The following is a 15,193-nucleotide window of genomic DNA, read 5'->3' as shown; positions in this document are numbered from 1 at the left end:
TAGCTTCTCAGTATAAGCCTCGCCCAGAGGCTCCTCCATGTTTGTGGTGAGCACAGGGACAAATGGGAAATAAACAGCCCAGTGAATTTCTGGGTTGGGAGCTAGCTCAGGATAAGATGTTGCAGAAAAGGGAGCAGTCAGGGCAATTGGAACTTTTGCAAGTACACAGTAAACTGGAGCAAAGATTCCTCGTCCAAGGAATCTTTTTGCAAGTACTTTTTGCAAGTACTGTGGAGGACACCTGATGGCACCTGAGCATTTATTTATTACACGCCTGACACTGGGCCAAGCCCTTGGCATGTGTCTTCTCATTGGATCCTCCCGACAACCCCTGTGATGACTGTTATCCTCAACAATACTGCTTATCTTCCTGCTAAAACCCCACTGTACAGATGAGAAAACTGAGATGCAGGAGGCTAAGAAAAATTCTCCCAAGGTTATACAGTTTGCACATGGGTAGAAGCAGGCCTCAAACCCGGGGCTAGTTCACGTCAAGAATCCTACCCCTAACCCCGGTACCGCGCTGCCACACCTCTGGCCAGGTTGTCGAGGGGGCGTTTTCTTGCCACAGAGACTTGGCACACAGGTGAGGGCAGAAAATGAGGACATATGCTTCTTTTTTGTTTTTTTGTGAGTTTTTTGGGGGATGGGGTAGATGGAGATAACTACATTTATTTATTTGTTTATTTATTGGAGGTGCTGGAGATTGAACCGAGGACCTCGTGCATGTTGAGCACTCACTCTACCACTGAGTTGTACCCTCCCTCGAGACATAAGCTTCTTAAGGACTGGAATCTATTTGGTTCACTGCTGCATCCCCGGACCAGGCCTGTGTCCTTTAAAGGCAGTGATGCCTACAATGGAAGAAACTGATTTTGATTAGCATTCTCCACCCCACGTGATCATGGCCCTGGGAATTCCAGTGTGGGGTCTACAGTCTGGGGAGATGTTTGGATTTCAACTCTGTGGGTCGAGGCTGCAAATCTGCAGAAGGAATGTTGCAGAGAACTCACAGGGCAAGCCAGGACTGGCAACAGGTGACAGGCACCAGGGCTGGGCCCCCTAGCCCTGAGCTTCCTGCAGACTATTGGCATGGTGGGGGTAGGGGTGGAGAGAGGAAGAAGAAGAGGGGGTGTGGGAGGGAGGCAGGAGAGAACAGAAGAACCAGTTGGAGGCTGGAATGCCCTGGTTACTGCTGCTCCAGCAGGTCAGACAGACTCCCAAGGCACCTCCTTCCTCCTCTCTTAGTCCCATTGTTGGGCAGTCTGAGTGAGAACAATAGGAATGGAATCCTCTTCCCCTCCCGCCTGGCAGGGCTGGGCCCACTTCCTCCTTGCCCCACCGAAAGGAATGCTTTCTTGTCCTGGCTGTGTGGTACCCGCAGGGAAGAGTGGCGCTGGGGGCTCCCCGGGGACAGAAGGCTTTTTGGCTGGAGCTGATGGCAGCTGGGGTTGGAGCAGGGAGGGAGTGGGTGTGAGGGATCCTTTTGGAGTTCCTCTTGAGTATTTCTGCTCTTTTTCCTGACTCATCATGGGGTCTCTGTTCTGCAGCAGACCACTCAGGTGGGTCTGTGAAGGGAGGGATGGAGCCAGACGTCCCCAGGGAAGCCCTTTGAGACAGGTTGTCTGTGCCTGGATGCATCCTGGACTCTTGATTCCTGGCCTCCCAATAGTCTAGAAGCTGCTGCATTTTGTGTGCCACGCCTCTCAGATGGCTCTTAGACAGATGAAATTTATCCCTCATCTTGGCCAACACTAGCAGCAGGAGGGTGGCCTGAGCGGAGAGACTGGGGTTTTCATTTCAGGTTTGGAAGACACAGAAGCTGCTCCTTTTCCTCTTTCCCTACATGTGATGGTCTCAAAGCAATTGTTTAACTTCTCCCTTTCTTGGGGAAGAGGACATCCATTCACCCACAGCCTATGGGTATGACCAGGAAGTTCTCAAATGTAGCCCTCTAGGACCAGACTCCGCCCTCTGGGACCTTTTCTCACTCCAGAGCCCAAGACCCCTGGGGACTCTTCAGATCTCCAGATTTTCAAAAAACCCTCCTCCCAATGACTTCTAAGGCTAGAAGGTGAAGGAAGACTCCCCTGTGACCCGGAGTACCACAGGTGCAGGAGTCTGAGGGCTGAGCTGAGCAAGGACGAGGAAGGATGGCTAGGCCCTTGACGTGTCTGATGGGATGCCAGCTAATTCTTTCAACCAGTATATTGGAGTTGGGGACGGTGGGGTGAGGGTGGGGCATCAGAGGGGCTTGTCTGCCCGAGCTGGGAGATCCAGTAGAAAACTGGGAAAGCACATGGGCTTGGAAGTCCTGGGCGGGCGTCTGGGTTCTAGTCCTGCCCCTCCACTATGGGACCAGGGGAAGGAGGCATGCTAGTGACACGGTGAGGAGGGCTGGCAGGTACTGAGCTCTTCAGGGAACCAGGCACCACACTTAGTTTTCCTGGCTGCCAACCTTCTGAGGATCATTGGGGCAGAGGGCTGGGGGTGTCTCAGCGCACCGTAGGCAAACATACACGTAATCCCACTGCTGTCAACTGAGCTGCTGCCCCTAGGAAAGAGATCCCTCTTCAGAGAAGAAACCTCCCCATGTCTGTCAGCCTCTGGGGGAGACAGACCCGAGACTGCATGGAGTTGGGGAGGAATGGCGTCCGGCTTCAACTTGAACAGGCTTTCAGTGCATTCTCCAGCTCTTAGGGTCCACCTTCACCCCCACATCTTGGGATGCTTGGTGCTGTCAGCCCTGAGTGCTTTGCAAGGATCTGCGTGCAAATCACGTGGCTGCTCAGCCTGCCCGGCTCTGGCTTGGGAGTCAGCTTCGTGGGGCCTGCCAAGTTTAGGGCCACTCATCCATCTGCTTGCCAGCTTTTTTGTTGCTGGGTTTTTGTTTGTTTTGCCTTTTTTTTTTTTTTTTTTTTGCTGCTCTCTTCTGCTTATGTTGTCCTTCTGAGTATGTCTTTTCAAAAAAAAAAAATTCCCTTCATCTTATTTCAGTGGGCTTTGGAATATTAAGTACCTGTGTTCAACCTTCTATCTTTAACTGGATAGAATTTATACGGTCAGGAGATTTATCCCTTTAACAAGTATTGAAAGCCTTCAGGCTTTGGAGTACCAGACAACATAAGTCGTGGCCCTCAAATGCATTTCACCTTGCAAATTAATTTTGCACGTAAGACAGTGTGTGTTTTCTCTCTTCTCTCACCTCCCAACACTTTTCCCTGCAAATCTGTTCCTTCTTTTTGGAGCCCAGAGCCTAGCTCAGTAACTGCCCTCCTGGGAGCTGGTGCCTGTGTGTCAGGTGACTGAATGACGTGTGACAAGACTAGTCCATATCCTGTGGAATCTTTCATCTGAGGAGAGACACTCAGCAAACAGACAAGGTTAATTTCCATAAGCCTATACTTTCTTTGTTAGTTAATTTTTATTAGATTTTTAAAATTGAAGTATAGTCAGTTTACGATGTGTCAATAAAGATATCAAAAAGTCTATAAAAGGTACACGTAGAGTGTAAAGAGAAATACTATAAGAAATTCCATCGTTCCCCCACTCCAGCTCAAACCCCACATCCTTACAAGCCCTGAGTGCCCCTTCCCTCCCTGAAGTAATCACTATTTTGTGTTAGTCAGTCACTTGCTATTTTTTATAGCTTTCCTACCTGTGCCTTGAAACCTAAACAATACATTGTTTCCTTTTGCCTATTTTTGAAATTTATATACTCGGAAGCATATATTTGTAGTTTTCTCTGACTTGCTTCTTTCACGCAACTTTTTTTGGGAGGTTCTTTCAAACTGACCCGTGTAGCTGCAGTTTATTCATTTGGCTGTAATGTTTCCTTGTGAAATAACACCAGAATTTATTCATGTATTCTCTTGTTGATGGACATTAGGATGGTTTCCTTTTTCTACTCTTTTGAACAACAGAGCTGGGGCTACAGAGAGGCAAGAGAGACCCTGTCTTAGTTTCCTTGGCTGCCATAATGAGTGACTATACATAGGGTGGCTTCAAACAACCAAAATTGTATTCTCTCACAGTTCTGGAGCCCAGGAGTATGTAATCATGGTGGCAGCAGGGCTACACCCCCTGTAAGGATCTAGAAGAGTTTTCCCTCGTCTCTTCTAGCTTCTGGTGGCTCCAAGTTTACGACTTTATGGCTCGAGGCAGCACAACTCCAGTCTCTGCCTCCATCTTCATGTGACCATCCCTTTTCTCCTTGTGTCCCTCCTCTGTGTCTCTCTCTCTCTTTTTTTTTTTTTTTAAATTTTTTAAAATTGAGTGTAGTTGACTTAAGTGTTGTGTTAGTTTTGGGTGTACAGCAAAGTGATTCAGTTATACATATATATATATATATATTCTTTTTCAGATTCTTTTCCACATATTACAAGATATTGAATATACTTCCCTGTGCAATACAGTAGGACCTTGTTGTTTATCTGTTTTATATATAGTAGTGTGTATATGTTAACCCCAAACTCCTAATTTATCCCTCTCCCCACCCCTTTCCCCTTTGGTACCCATAGTTCATTTTCCATATAAGTCTATCTCTGGTTTGTAAACAAGTTCATTTGTATCTTTTTTTAGATTCCACGTGTAAGTGATATCCTATGATACTTGTCTTTGTCTGACTTACTTCACGTAACACATCTGTGTGTTTTTTATAAGGACACTTGTCACTTGCCACCCAGATTATCCAGAGTGATCTCATCTCCTAATCCTTAATTACATCTTCAAAGACCCTTTTTCCAAATACGATCACATTTACAGGTTTCATGCCCCTTTTGGGGGGCCACAATTCAACTCACTGCAGACGTGGAGAGTGCGATATTAGAGGCAATGACCTACAGCGACCCTCGGGGTGAACGCTACCTTACCTTTTGTGCCGCAGGAGCCCCTCTTCCTCCCTCAGTTCCTGACTCTGCTAAACAACCCTGCCGTGAACATCTGTGCATGTTGCCTGTATCCTGAACATCTGAGCAGGAGTTTGTCTAGGGCACAAAGCACAGGATTGCTGGGTGGTAGAGAGTGTGCATAGTAATCTCTATTAGGTAAGGTCAAACTTTTTTCAAAGGGGTTGTACCAGTTGGCAGTTCCCATAGGTCCATATCCTTTCCAAGCTCTGGGCTCACCGACTTCCTAATTATAGTGAGTCTGGTAGGTGTGAAGCAGTAGGTGTAGTAAGACTGGGTGTGAAAGAGCATCTCATCAAGGTTTCAATGTGTATTTCTCCGATGACTAATGAGGTTGAGCATCTTTTCACGTGTTGGTGGGCCATTTGTGTTTCTTCTTCTGTTAGCTTTCTTAAGGCTTTTGCTCACATTTATGATTTATTTTTGCTCCTATTTTTTAAATTTACAGGAGTACTTTATATATTCTCTTTATTAATTCTTTGTTAGTGAAGTGTGTTTCAAATATCTTTTCCCAGCAAGTTTTTGCACTCTCCTTTTAAAATGTGGTTGAATTGATCAGTGCTTTCCTTTATCATTTAGGCTTTCTGCTCTTGATTAAGAAATCCTTCCTATCCTTGAGCATATGAACATATTTCTCTTTGTTGCCCTATAAAGATTTTTCACTGTTATATTTCATACTTAATTTCCTGAATGGATGGGTTTTTGGGGGTTTTGGTTTTTGGTATATGGTGTGAGACAGGGATACAACTTCACCTACTTCTCCTTAATTCACCAATTGTCTTAGCACCGTAGTAAATAATCCAAGCTTTAATCACTATCTGAAATGTCCACTTGGTCATAAATCAAACTTCCACAAATACAGGTTTCTATTGTGTTTTGTTGGCCTATTTTCTCTCCTTGTTCCAATGAGCACTGTCTTTATTATCCATCTTTAACAGTGAGTTATGGCATCTGATTGGGTAGGCCCTACATCCCCACTTACTCTTTTTCAGAAGTTTCTTGGCTTTCTTGGACAGTTGCTTTACCATACACATTTTTAAAATTTTTTTAAAACTTTTTTTGGGGGGAGGGCTTTATTTATTTATTTATTTTTCTAGTGGAGGTGCTGGGAATTGAACCAAGGCCCTTGTGCATGCTAGGCCTGCACTCTACCATTAAGCTATACTCTCCCACCTACCATACACATTTTTGAAACAGCTTTTCAAATCCCTTGAAAATACCTGTTGGAATTTTTATAGGCACTACATTAAAGGTATAGATGAGTTTGGTTAGAATTGATATAATTATGATTTTAAATTTTCTTATGTAAGAACATTGTATTTCTCTCCATCTATTTGGATCTTTCAAAATGTCATCTAAAGTTTAATCATTTTTCACAAAGAGCTTTTCTAAATTTTTTACATAACTTTTCTAGACTTATTCCTAGGTGCTTTAAATTATTTTGATGGCCTTTAGAAATGGGTATCTTTTTAAGAAAACAACATATTTTAATTGATTGTGGCTGATAGATAGGAATGCAGATGATTTTTTTATGCAGTGATTTTGTAGACCTCTCTTATTAGTTCAAATACTGTATCTGAGTATTATTTGGGGATGTCTTTTTTTAATTGAAGTATAGTTGATTTACAATGTTTTGTTAGTTTCTGGTATACAGCATAGTGATTCAGTTTTATATATATGTATGTGTATATATATATATATACACATATTCTTTTTCACTTTCTTTTTCATTATAGGTTATTACAAGATATTAAATATAATTGTCTGTGCTATACAGTAGCTCCTTCTTGTTTTATCTATTTTACGTATGTAGTTTGTATCTGCTAATCCCAAACTCCTAATTTATCCCTTCCTCCTATTTGGGGGTTTCTCTGTAGCCAATCATTTGTCTGCACAAAGGGACAGTTTTATTCTACTTATCCTTTGTTGAATGCCTGGAATCTTTAATGAAACACTGGTAGTCCTGCAGGTCCAGTAAGAAAACATTAAGTAACACTAAATTCAGAATGATCATTTGCCCATTTTATGTAAATGCACCTTAGTGTTAAAGAGGCCCAAATCCAAACATGTAGCAGAAAATGCAAAAGTCAGTTGGATAAGCAAATCTGAATGCTGGTTTGTTCATTTGCTTTTAATACTTTATTTATTTAGTATTGTATCATTTAATTACTTTATTTTGGTAGTGCGGAGGTGATTAGATTTGCTTACTTTTAGGAGAGGTACTGGGGATTGAACCCATGGCTTTCTGCATGCTAAGCATGAGCTCTACCACTTGAGCTATACCCTCCCCATAAATGCTGGTTTGTGAGGCACATAGAATTCTGAGAATTAGGAAACAGCCCATTGACATAGTTCCTGAGATTTTAGGGGCAGATTCCTCACTCGAGCTGGGAGGTCTCTGCTGCAGTCAGACTGTGGTGACACTTGCTGACAGAATGACTGCTTCGTGACTTCCTCCCCCTTTATTCTAGGATGGTGGAGGATGGTCATGGGCCTTGGAATCAAACAGATCACTCTGTGTGGCCCTAAGCAAGTGGCTTAACCAATCTGAACCATACTTTTCTCATTCGTCAAATGGCGATGATAAGTATCCCTCATAGGGTGTTAGGGAGGGTTAATTGGTTAATGAATGTAAACCGTGGAAGACAGCCTGGTACATGGTAGAGGCATCATCAGTTTTGGAAACCAAAATGGCTCCCAAACCCTGGTCAGGTCTTTGAGTCTCATGACTTCATAATTCTTCAGAGCAGGTCATAGATACTATTAAGATGGCAAGCTTGGGCTTTGAGAAATCCTTCAGTCCAGGGATTTCAAAAAGCTGTTCATCAAGGAAATTTTCTTAAAAAAAAAAAAAAAGAAGAAGAAGAAGAAGAAGAAGGGGAGGGGCTTATACTCCCATTAAAAAAATAGCTAAAATAGGTGCTAGTTCCATCGAAGTCAGGTATGAAGGATTCCCCCCCATCCCTCCAGCCTCTCTTTGCCCAATCTCTGTCTGCCTGCCTCCCTTGGCTCCCAGCCTCTCAGCCACCTCTGATATACCCCCTTACTCCACAGAGCAGCAATTCTGTTCACCATCTCTGCATCCGTCTGCTCAGGCTGCCATAACCAAATACCACAGGTGGGTGGCTTAAATGACAGAACTTTATTTTCTCACAGTTCTGGAGGCTGGAAGTCCAAGATCAAGGTTCTAGCAGGGTTGGTCTCTGGTGAGCCCTCTCCTTCTGGCTTGTAGATGGCTACCTTCTCTCAGTGTCCTTACATAGTCTTCTCTGTACTCACAGAGAAAGAGGAAGCTCTGGTGTCTCTTCCTCTTCTTATAAGGACACTAATTCTATTGGAGTGTAAGGCCCCACCCTTATGACCTCATTTAAACTTTTATTACCTTCTTACAAGCCCTGTCTCCAAATACCTTGGGGGTTTAGGACTTTGATATATGCATTTTGGGGGAACACAGTTCAGCCCATATCACCCTCCCATTTTCCAGATAAAGAAACTGAAGCTCCTCTAAGGTAGGTGATTACTCCCAGCACACTTTGACGATTAGTTTCTGAGGTTAGATCAGAGATTCCGTGCAGTTCTGGGCACAAGCACAGGTGCTCTGGTGGTCGAGTGAGGTCCAGAGCTTGACAGGGACCTCCTGGCCTCTGCTCAGAATCCAGCACTCCACCTGTGCTCTGAGGTAGATGGGAAGCTCCAGGAGCACCTGTGGGAATCATTGCAGACACAGACATCAGCGTGGATTTGGGAAGTTTTCCCCAAAGGGCTTTGTGAGCTGGAGCAGAAGAGCTGAGCAGATCCCACGTGGTGACTATAGTCCGTGCAGGTGGGATTGGGGAACACTCACAGGGATTGAAGGGCACAGAAGTTCTGCTATTTTGAGGCAGGGGAGTCTCAAGGTAATGACCTTTGAGTTGGCTGCAACAGATCACATTGATCAAGTTCTTGTCATGCGCCAGCTGTGCTAAGTGCTTTGTAAAGCTACATCGTGGGACCCCCATGACCACCTGGTGAGACAGGAGCCCAAGTAAGCCCCCAGTGTGACACAGCTAGGAAGTGATGGAGCCCAGACAGACACGGGTTGGGGCTGATTGGCTCTACAGTCTGGGTCCTCCCAATCCCTCCCCTTAAGTCCCCTTCTTCTCTGAAACAGAAGAGAGCAGCCTCTTGGTGATGCTACTGGGCTGGCCAGGCCGCTTCCCACAGCCTGGTCAGACCTGGGTGTTTCTCATCTCTGGGAGGAAAAATAGGGAAGGGAAACGTATGTTCTCCAAGCCCCGTCTAGGAGCCAAACAGATCAAACAGGGTCGGGGTGGGGGTAGGGGGCTGGAATGTCCCAGGCTGTCTTTTCCCAAGTTGAGGAGCGGAAGCCATGACAGCTAAGGGGATTTGTGGAAATTCCTCCCCGCATTGTTACCAAGCAAAGGAAGTGTTTGAGAGTTGAGCTCTCAGTTTCTGCCCTAGGGAGCCAGAGCCAGTTTCCGCTTCTGAAGCTTGTTTGTGGGAAACTCAAGGGGCTATTTCAGGTCCTCCGTCTGGGGGGCTCCCAGTGACCCCCCCCCAATCCTTCCCTCCCAGAGGTGAAGGGGGCAGAGAGGGCAGAGGGTCCAGTGAGCCAGACAAAACAGCCCCGGAATCTGTTCCTTTTCTTTTTCCTTCCACTTTGGTGCGGATGGCTCAGAGCCCAGGCAAACGAACAGAAACATTTTTTCCAAGCCTGCTGGTATTTGTTTCTGGCACAATCAGCACAAGCAGATTAGAGAAATAGTTGCATTTTTCAGTCTGTGTTCGCCCTCTGGGAGACCTGATCATGCTCCATGTGTGGGTGTGTGGCCCTCCATGATCACTGGTCCACTCTGACATCCCTGGCACAGCTGTCCACACCCTGCCAGCTGGTGGGTCAGCTCCCTGCCTCTGGGGAAGGTCGTAACTGTAACTGACTCACCAGGAAAGCTCTACATGCATCTGTATGTGCGTCTACATACAGAGACTTACCCATGTAGCTATGTGCATACGTGTGTCAGATGGCTGCCTGTCTCATCTCCACAGCTTTCCCAGGTTTCCTCTGGCTCCACACTCAGATGCAGGAGCACTGGGTGGGAGTTCTCAGCAGGACCCCGGAGGAAGGGGAGGCTAGTATGAGTTCCTTCTGGAAAGTCTTGCTGGGAGCCAGACACTGAGGGCTGTACCAGGCTGTTCCACCCAGGCCAGAAACACCCTTTCCCAGAAAATCACCTTTGAGGTGTGACAGAAACCTGGCAGCGGGAAGGAGGGGTATGTAGGCCCACAAGGTCTTTCTCAACCCCCACACCGTCTCTGGTTGGAAAGTGAGGGTATCTCAGCTTGGCTGAACAAATCGAGTGGGAGTAACCAGCCTGTGAGAGAACTTTTACCAGATGAACTGACTGAGCAGGAGGTGCTCACTTGCCTGCCTCCCTCCTTCCTGCCTCACTTCTGTCTCTTCCTCCCTCCCTCCCCCTCCCCTCCTCCTTCTTCCCTCACTTTCCCCTCTTCCTCCCTCCCCTCCCCCTTCCTCCTCCCTCTCCCTCCCCCTTCCTCCTCCCTCTCCCTCCCTCTTCCCTCCTCCTCTCCTCCTCTCTTCCCTCTTCCCTCCCTCCCTCCCTTTCCTCTTTCCTTTCTCTCTCCTTCTCGGGCCTCTTTCTTGCTCTTTATTCTACCTTGGAAATAGAGCACCAAACACCCTTCCCCTTTAGCTCTCAGTGTATCTGGCTCAGCGTAAACACTGAGGTTGGAGGATGTGACAGGCCACAGCCCGTGGACCAAGGCCTCCTAAGTATCTTTCCTGTTCAGAACTCCACTCTGGGTGAGCCGTCAGGATGGCCAGGATTGATCCTGTCATATCTCAGCCTCCAGCTCCTTCCTTCTCCAGCCGTGAAGAGACGGGCGACTGTGGGACCCAAGCTTGCAGGCTAGGGATGAGAATGCCTAAGAGGAATGGAACTTGAGGTCATATGTCAAGCAACGTATTCTTTTGGAAGAATTATTTCAGAGTTAACAGAGGAGTGGTTCTTTTGTTGTTGTTGTTGTTTTAATGGTTTATATCCTTAGGCCTTCTGGGAAAGGGACAGTTTCCCAATGTGTAAAATATGAATTTTTCAGAGTCAACACTCCTAAGGCCCAAGTACACCTCAGGACTATGAAAACTTCATGTACAATGATATGTTGTTAGGGACTAAATCGTACTGAGCAGTTAGTTGTAAGAGGGCATTTTATGTTTTATTTTTATTTCCACACACGGTTTATTTTTGCTCTGACGTTTTATTATAATTTCTTCCTACAGTAGGTAAAGTGCTTGGGAAGTTAATTTAAACCAGCCTGCCTTTCTGTGTGTTTTTTAATATTTGTTTAAGCTTTTATTGAGCTTGTCAGGCAAGTCAGTGTGCAAAAATGCAGCCGAAAACTCCGTTTTCCTTCTGCGGTGCCTGCCCATTAATACTAGGTGGTGACAACAAGATTCGCGCACACTTCAAATGGGGGATTATTCTGGGTTTTCAAGGAAATTTGAGCCACCTGTTTCAGAAAGCTCTTAGTGACTTAGTGGGATGAGGCAGGCTGTCTCCCCGCTCAGCTGTCACTCAGAGTTCCAGCTCCCTGGGCCCCCTCTGACCTGGCCGGGCTCTGCGGGGGCAATTTGCATCACCGGTCGGAGGCCTGGGCTCAAGAGTTGTCCTCCCAGCTTGTGGCTTGGCCTCAGCCCGGGCCAAAGAAGCAGCTGCCATCTTTCTGCCTGCGGGGAACCTTCCAGATCCACAGCAGGCTGGCTTCCCCTGGGTTTGGGCTGCCCAGTCTGGGGCTGTTTATCATGGACAGCAGAACAACATGGGATCACCTTGAGGAAGTGGGTTGTAAGAGCTGATTGTGTGGCCTACGTGTCTGGGAGCCACGCTACCCACAGAATTTGGCTAATGGAGAAATAGAAAGTCAACATTCTCCAGCGAGCTGGGAAGCGGCTGGGTATTTCTGGAGCCCAGGCCTCTCCAGTAGAACAGGCTGGTGGTGGTGAGAGGCAGAAAGGTGGTGGGGACAGGGACACAGGCTGATCTTGGCTAGGCTGGGGGCAGTCTTTGAGAACCCCTGGTCTGATTCAGCCTAGTCATTTGAGCAGTGGGAAAACAGGCCTGGGCTGGGATCCGAAGGAAGGACCATGTACATCTGCATTCAGTTTATTTGTGGCAAAATCGGGACAAGTCCTGCCAGGCTAGGTTTCTTTCTGCTCCTTCTTTTCCTGCTGGTCCAGTTAAGACAAGGCGGTGATTTCTGAAATCCCACCAACTGACACAGTTGATCTGCCCATCACTCCCTCAGATGGGCTGGGTCCACTGCTGACCTGATAGCCATTTGCAAACTTCAGGTAGGATCCATTCCCTTTCTCCTAGGGGGCCTGTAGTTCATTCAGCTTTTGGCTTTTCAGTCAATGTCATGATTAAGAAAGCCAAAAGAATTCTCTTTGACTTGAAGGAAAGGCCAGGCCCCTCCCAAGGTGAGTTAGCTAAGTTCGGGCTCCCTCCTGTTCTCTTCTAAAGGAGGGCTCTGTGCCCACCGCCCCTGCTGAGTGGACAGTTCCGCTCTGTGCGATGGTGCCTTCTGGTCACTGATGTAGATCTGGGGTGGGCTCCTGACTGAGGGGAGGGGGCAGTCACAGCCCAGCTGGGAATCTCCAAAAATCACAGAAAAGATGATCTAGGCCAATCAGATTCCTCCCCTGGGAGTTCAGAATTGGGAAAAATGCAGAAGCTGGGGCTCTTAGCAGTGGAGACCAAAGCTGAAAGGCTCTTTGGGATTGCATGATGTGGATGGGGTATGGATAGCCCCGAATAGCCACGTGCAAGTTGAGGGAAGGCAAGGGAAGCTGAAGAAAGCAGCTGTGGAAAGAGACCAGAGAAGAAACGGAGAAGCAGAAATCCCACGAGAAAGATCTGTAGTTACTGTTGCAGTTCCCACTAGGCCTGCTTTCTCTATGGCTTCTAACCCTAGCATCTAGCACATTCCCTGTTATGGCCTGACCATAAACATCCTTTGTTTGAGCTAACCTGAGTGGGTCTGTATCCCTTACAATCCAAGGTGCTAGGGCAGGGATTGGCAACTTTTTCTATCAAAGGTCGATAGCAAATATTTTAGGCTTGCCACCTGGTCTCTGTTGAAACTGTTCCATTCTGCCTTCGTAGGGTGAAAGCAGCCATAGACAATGTATAAATAAATGGGCATAGCTGAGTTCCAATAAAACTTTATTTTTAAACTGGTGACCAGTTTGCTGGCTGAGGTCTGTACTAGATGAAAACGTTAGTGTTGCATAGACCTGGGGTGGAAGGCTCTAATTCTTTCGGAAGACTAAAGACTACTGCCCACCCCCTCCCCATCCCCTTGAGTTCAGGCCAGGTCTCATTTGAGTGTGGATTAAGGATGGGTGAAACAGCCTCTGATTTCCTCTGTGCCCTCTTTTCTCATAGTGTTCTGCCACTTCCCCAAGCTGGTCAGCTACCCTCTGAATCGTGGTAGAAGCCCCAAACTCAAAAGTTTATAGGAGCCAGGATTACCTAGTCGGCAGACCAAGCATGTGCACGAGGTATCTGCAAAGCAAGGGCGCTCCTTCAACTCAGCTTCTGTGAACTTCGCCAAGTTTCACACAAAGGAAATCGAGAAGGAAACCTTGTCATTTCAACATACGTATTTGAGTATTGTAATATTCTGAGAAAGTGAATAAAAGACTTAACATACATTTTCATAATTACTCACATAGAACAGGATGAACAGTATGGAGTAGTGGAGACTGTGGCAAACTGATCGAAAGAAATACTGCCCTGTCTAAAGTCAGTAAAGCCAGTACTCAGCTCTGGTTCCTTGTTCCCTTTGGGAATGCAACCCATCTAGTGTTGTTAATTTCCATTTCCTGGATATCCGAATTTTTACAAATGTAAAACCTCCTTTTTTAAAAAAACTGTTAGCCACTAATTTAAATTTAGAAAAAAAAATGTTCTTTAAAAATAGTATCTTCAAATCATACTCACCCCATGGGATTCTCAGAGCCAATTTTTCCTTTCACCTGTACCGACGTTGGACTGAGCCTGCTTTGGCATATTCACCCTACCCCTCAGAGAAAAAAAGCCCTGCATTTTTCTCTGGGCTCTTGAGAAGGAAACTGAATCCAGAAAGAATGGGAAGCTTGCTTATGATTTATGGAGTCAGGACCAGAACTGAGCTAAAAACTATGTAGACTCCAGGTTTCCACTTCAAACCTGCCCTCTGGCTCAGACCGAAGCAGGCCTTACAGGCATTTCTCTCCACTCACTCACACTTCCACGTCGGGGCTGTGTTCATGGCAGTATCCACCTGTGGTCGCTGCAGTTGGCAGGAGGAGCTCTGAGAAACCAAGAAGAGTTGGATATAGTTAATAGGTCGGAATGAGAGCCGGGATCTCAGCCTGAGACGTGAACAGCTCTCGGGCTTGCCCTCAAGCCTGTGCTGGGAAATGGACCTTACCCTGGTCCTGGCACAGAGTTACTCCAGGATGCATCATGGGTGGTTTTTTTAAATTAAGGAATATGTTTTCATCCCCAGGGCACAGCAGGAAGAAATATGCTGTTTGCAAAACAAGTGTTATAAGTAAGATATCAGGAAGAAAAGAGACTAAAATACAGGGACATATCTTCCAGAGGTGTGTGTGTGGACATTCTTTTTCTAGAGAATCTTAGGGAGGCTCAGGGCAGTTAGGAGGGCAAGAGCTGGGTCCTTTGAGGATCCCTTCCAGAGAATATCAGCCCTGGATGCAGGTTGGAGCCAAGTCCAGATGGTTTGAATGTAGCTGCTCCTCTGAGAGTATGTCTCTGGCTATATTCCTGAGCCAAATGAAAATGGTTTTTGGATTATCCAGTATTTTAATTCAGGCCTCATCTTCCTTCCATTAGTCCAAGCCAGCCCGTTGTTAGCAGTACGGGTTCAGTAATTACAAGTTGTCAGTCTATTCTTCTATGGCCAGTGGGGTGAGGGGTGGTGCTGGAGTCCGACTGTCTAGGTTCTAATCCGAACTCTACCGTTATTAGCCATGTCACTTGGCAAATTATTTAATCTCCCTGTTTCCACCTGTAGAATGGGAATGATAATAGTTTCTACCTCATAAGGTTCTTGTGACATTAAAATGAGAAGTGCATTCATTTAATTCTAAATATTTATTGAGCGTCTGCTTTCAGATGCTGGAAATGTGGTAGAGAACTAGACAGGCAATGCTCCTGTGCTTGAGATGTTGGCATTCTTACCTGCGCTCAGCAAATGCT

This window comes from Vicugna pacos, chromosome 3, assembly GCF_048564905.1.
Source record: "Vicugna pacos chromosome 3, VicPac4, whole genome shotgun sequence".
NCBI classification, from domain to species: Eukaryota; Metazoa; Chordata; class Mammalia; order Artiodactyla; family Camelidae; genus Vicugna; species Vicugna pacos.
This window is presented reverse-complemented; position numbering follows the sequence as displayed.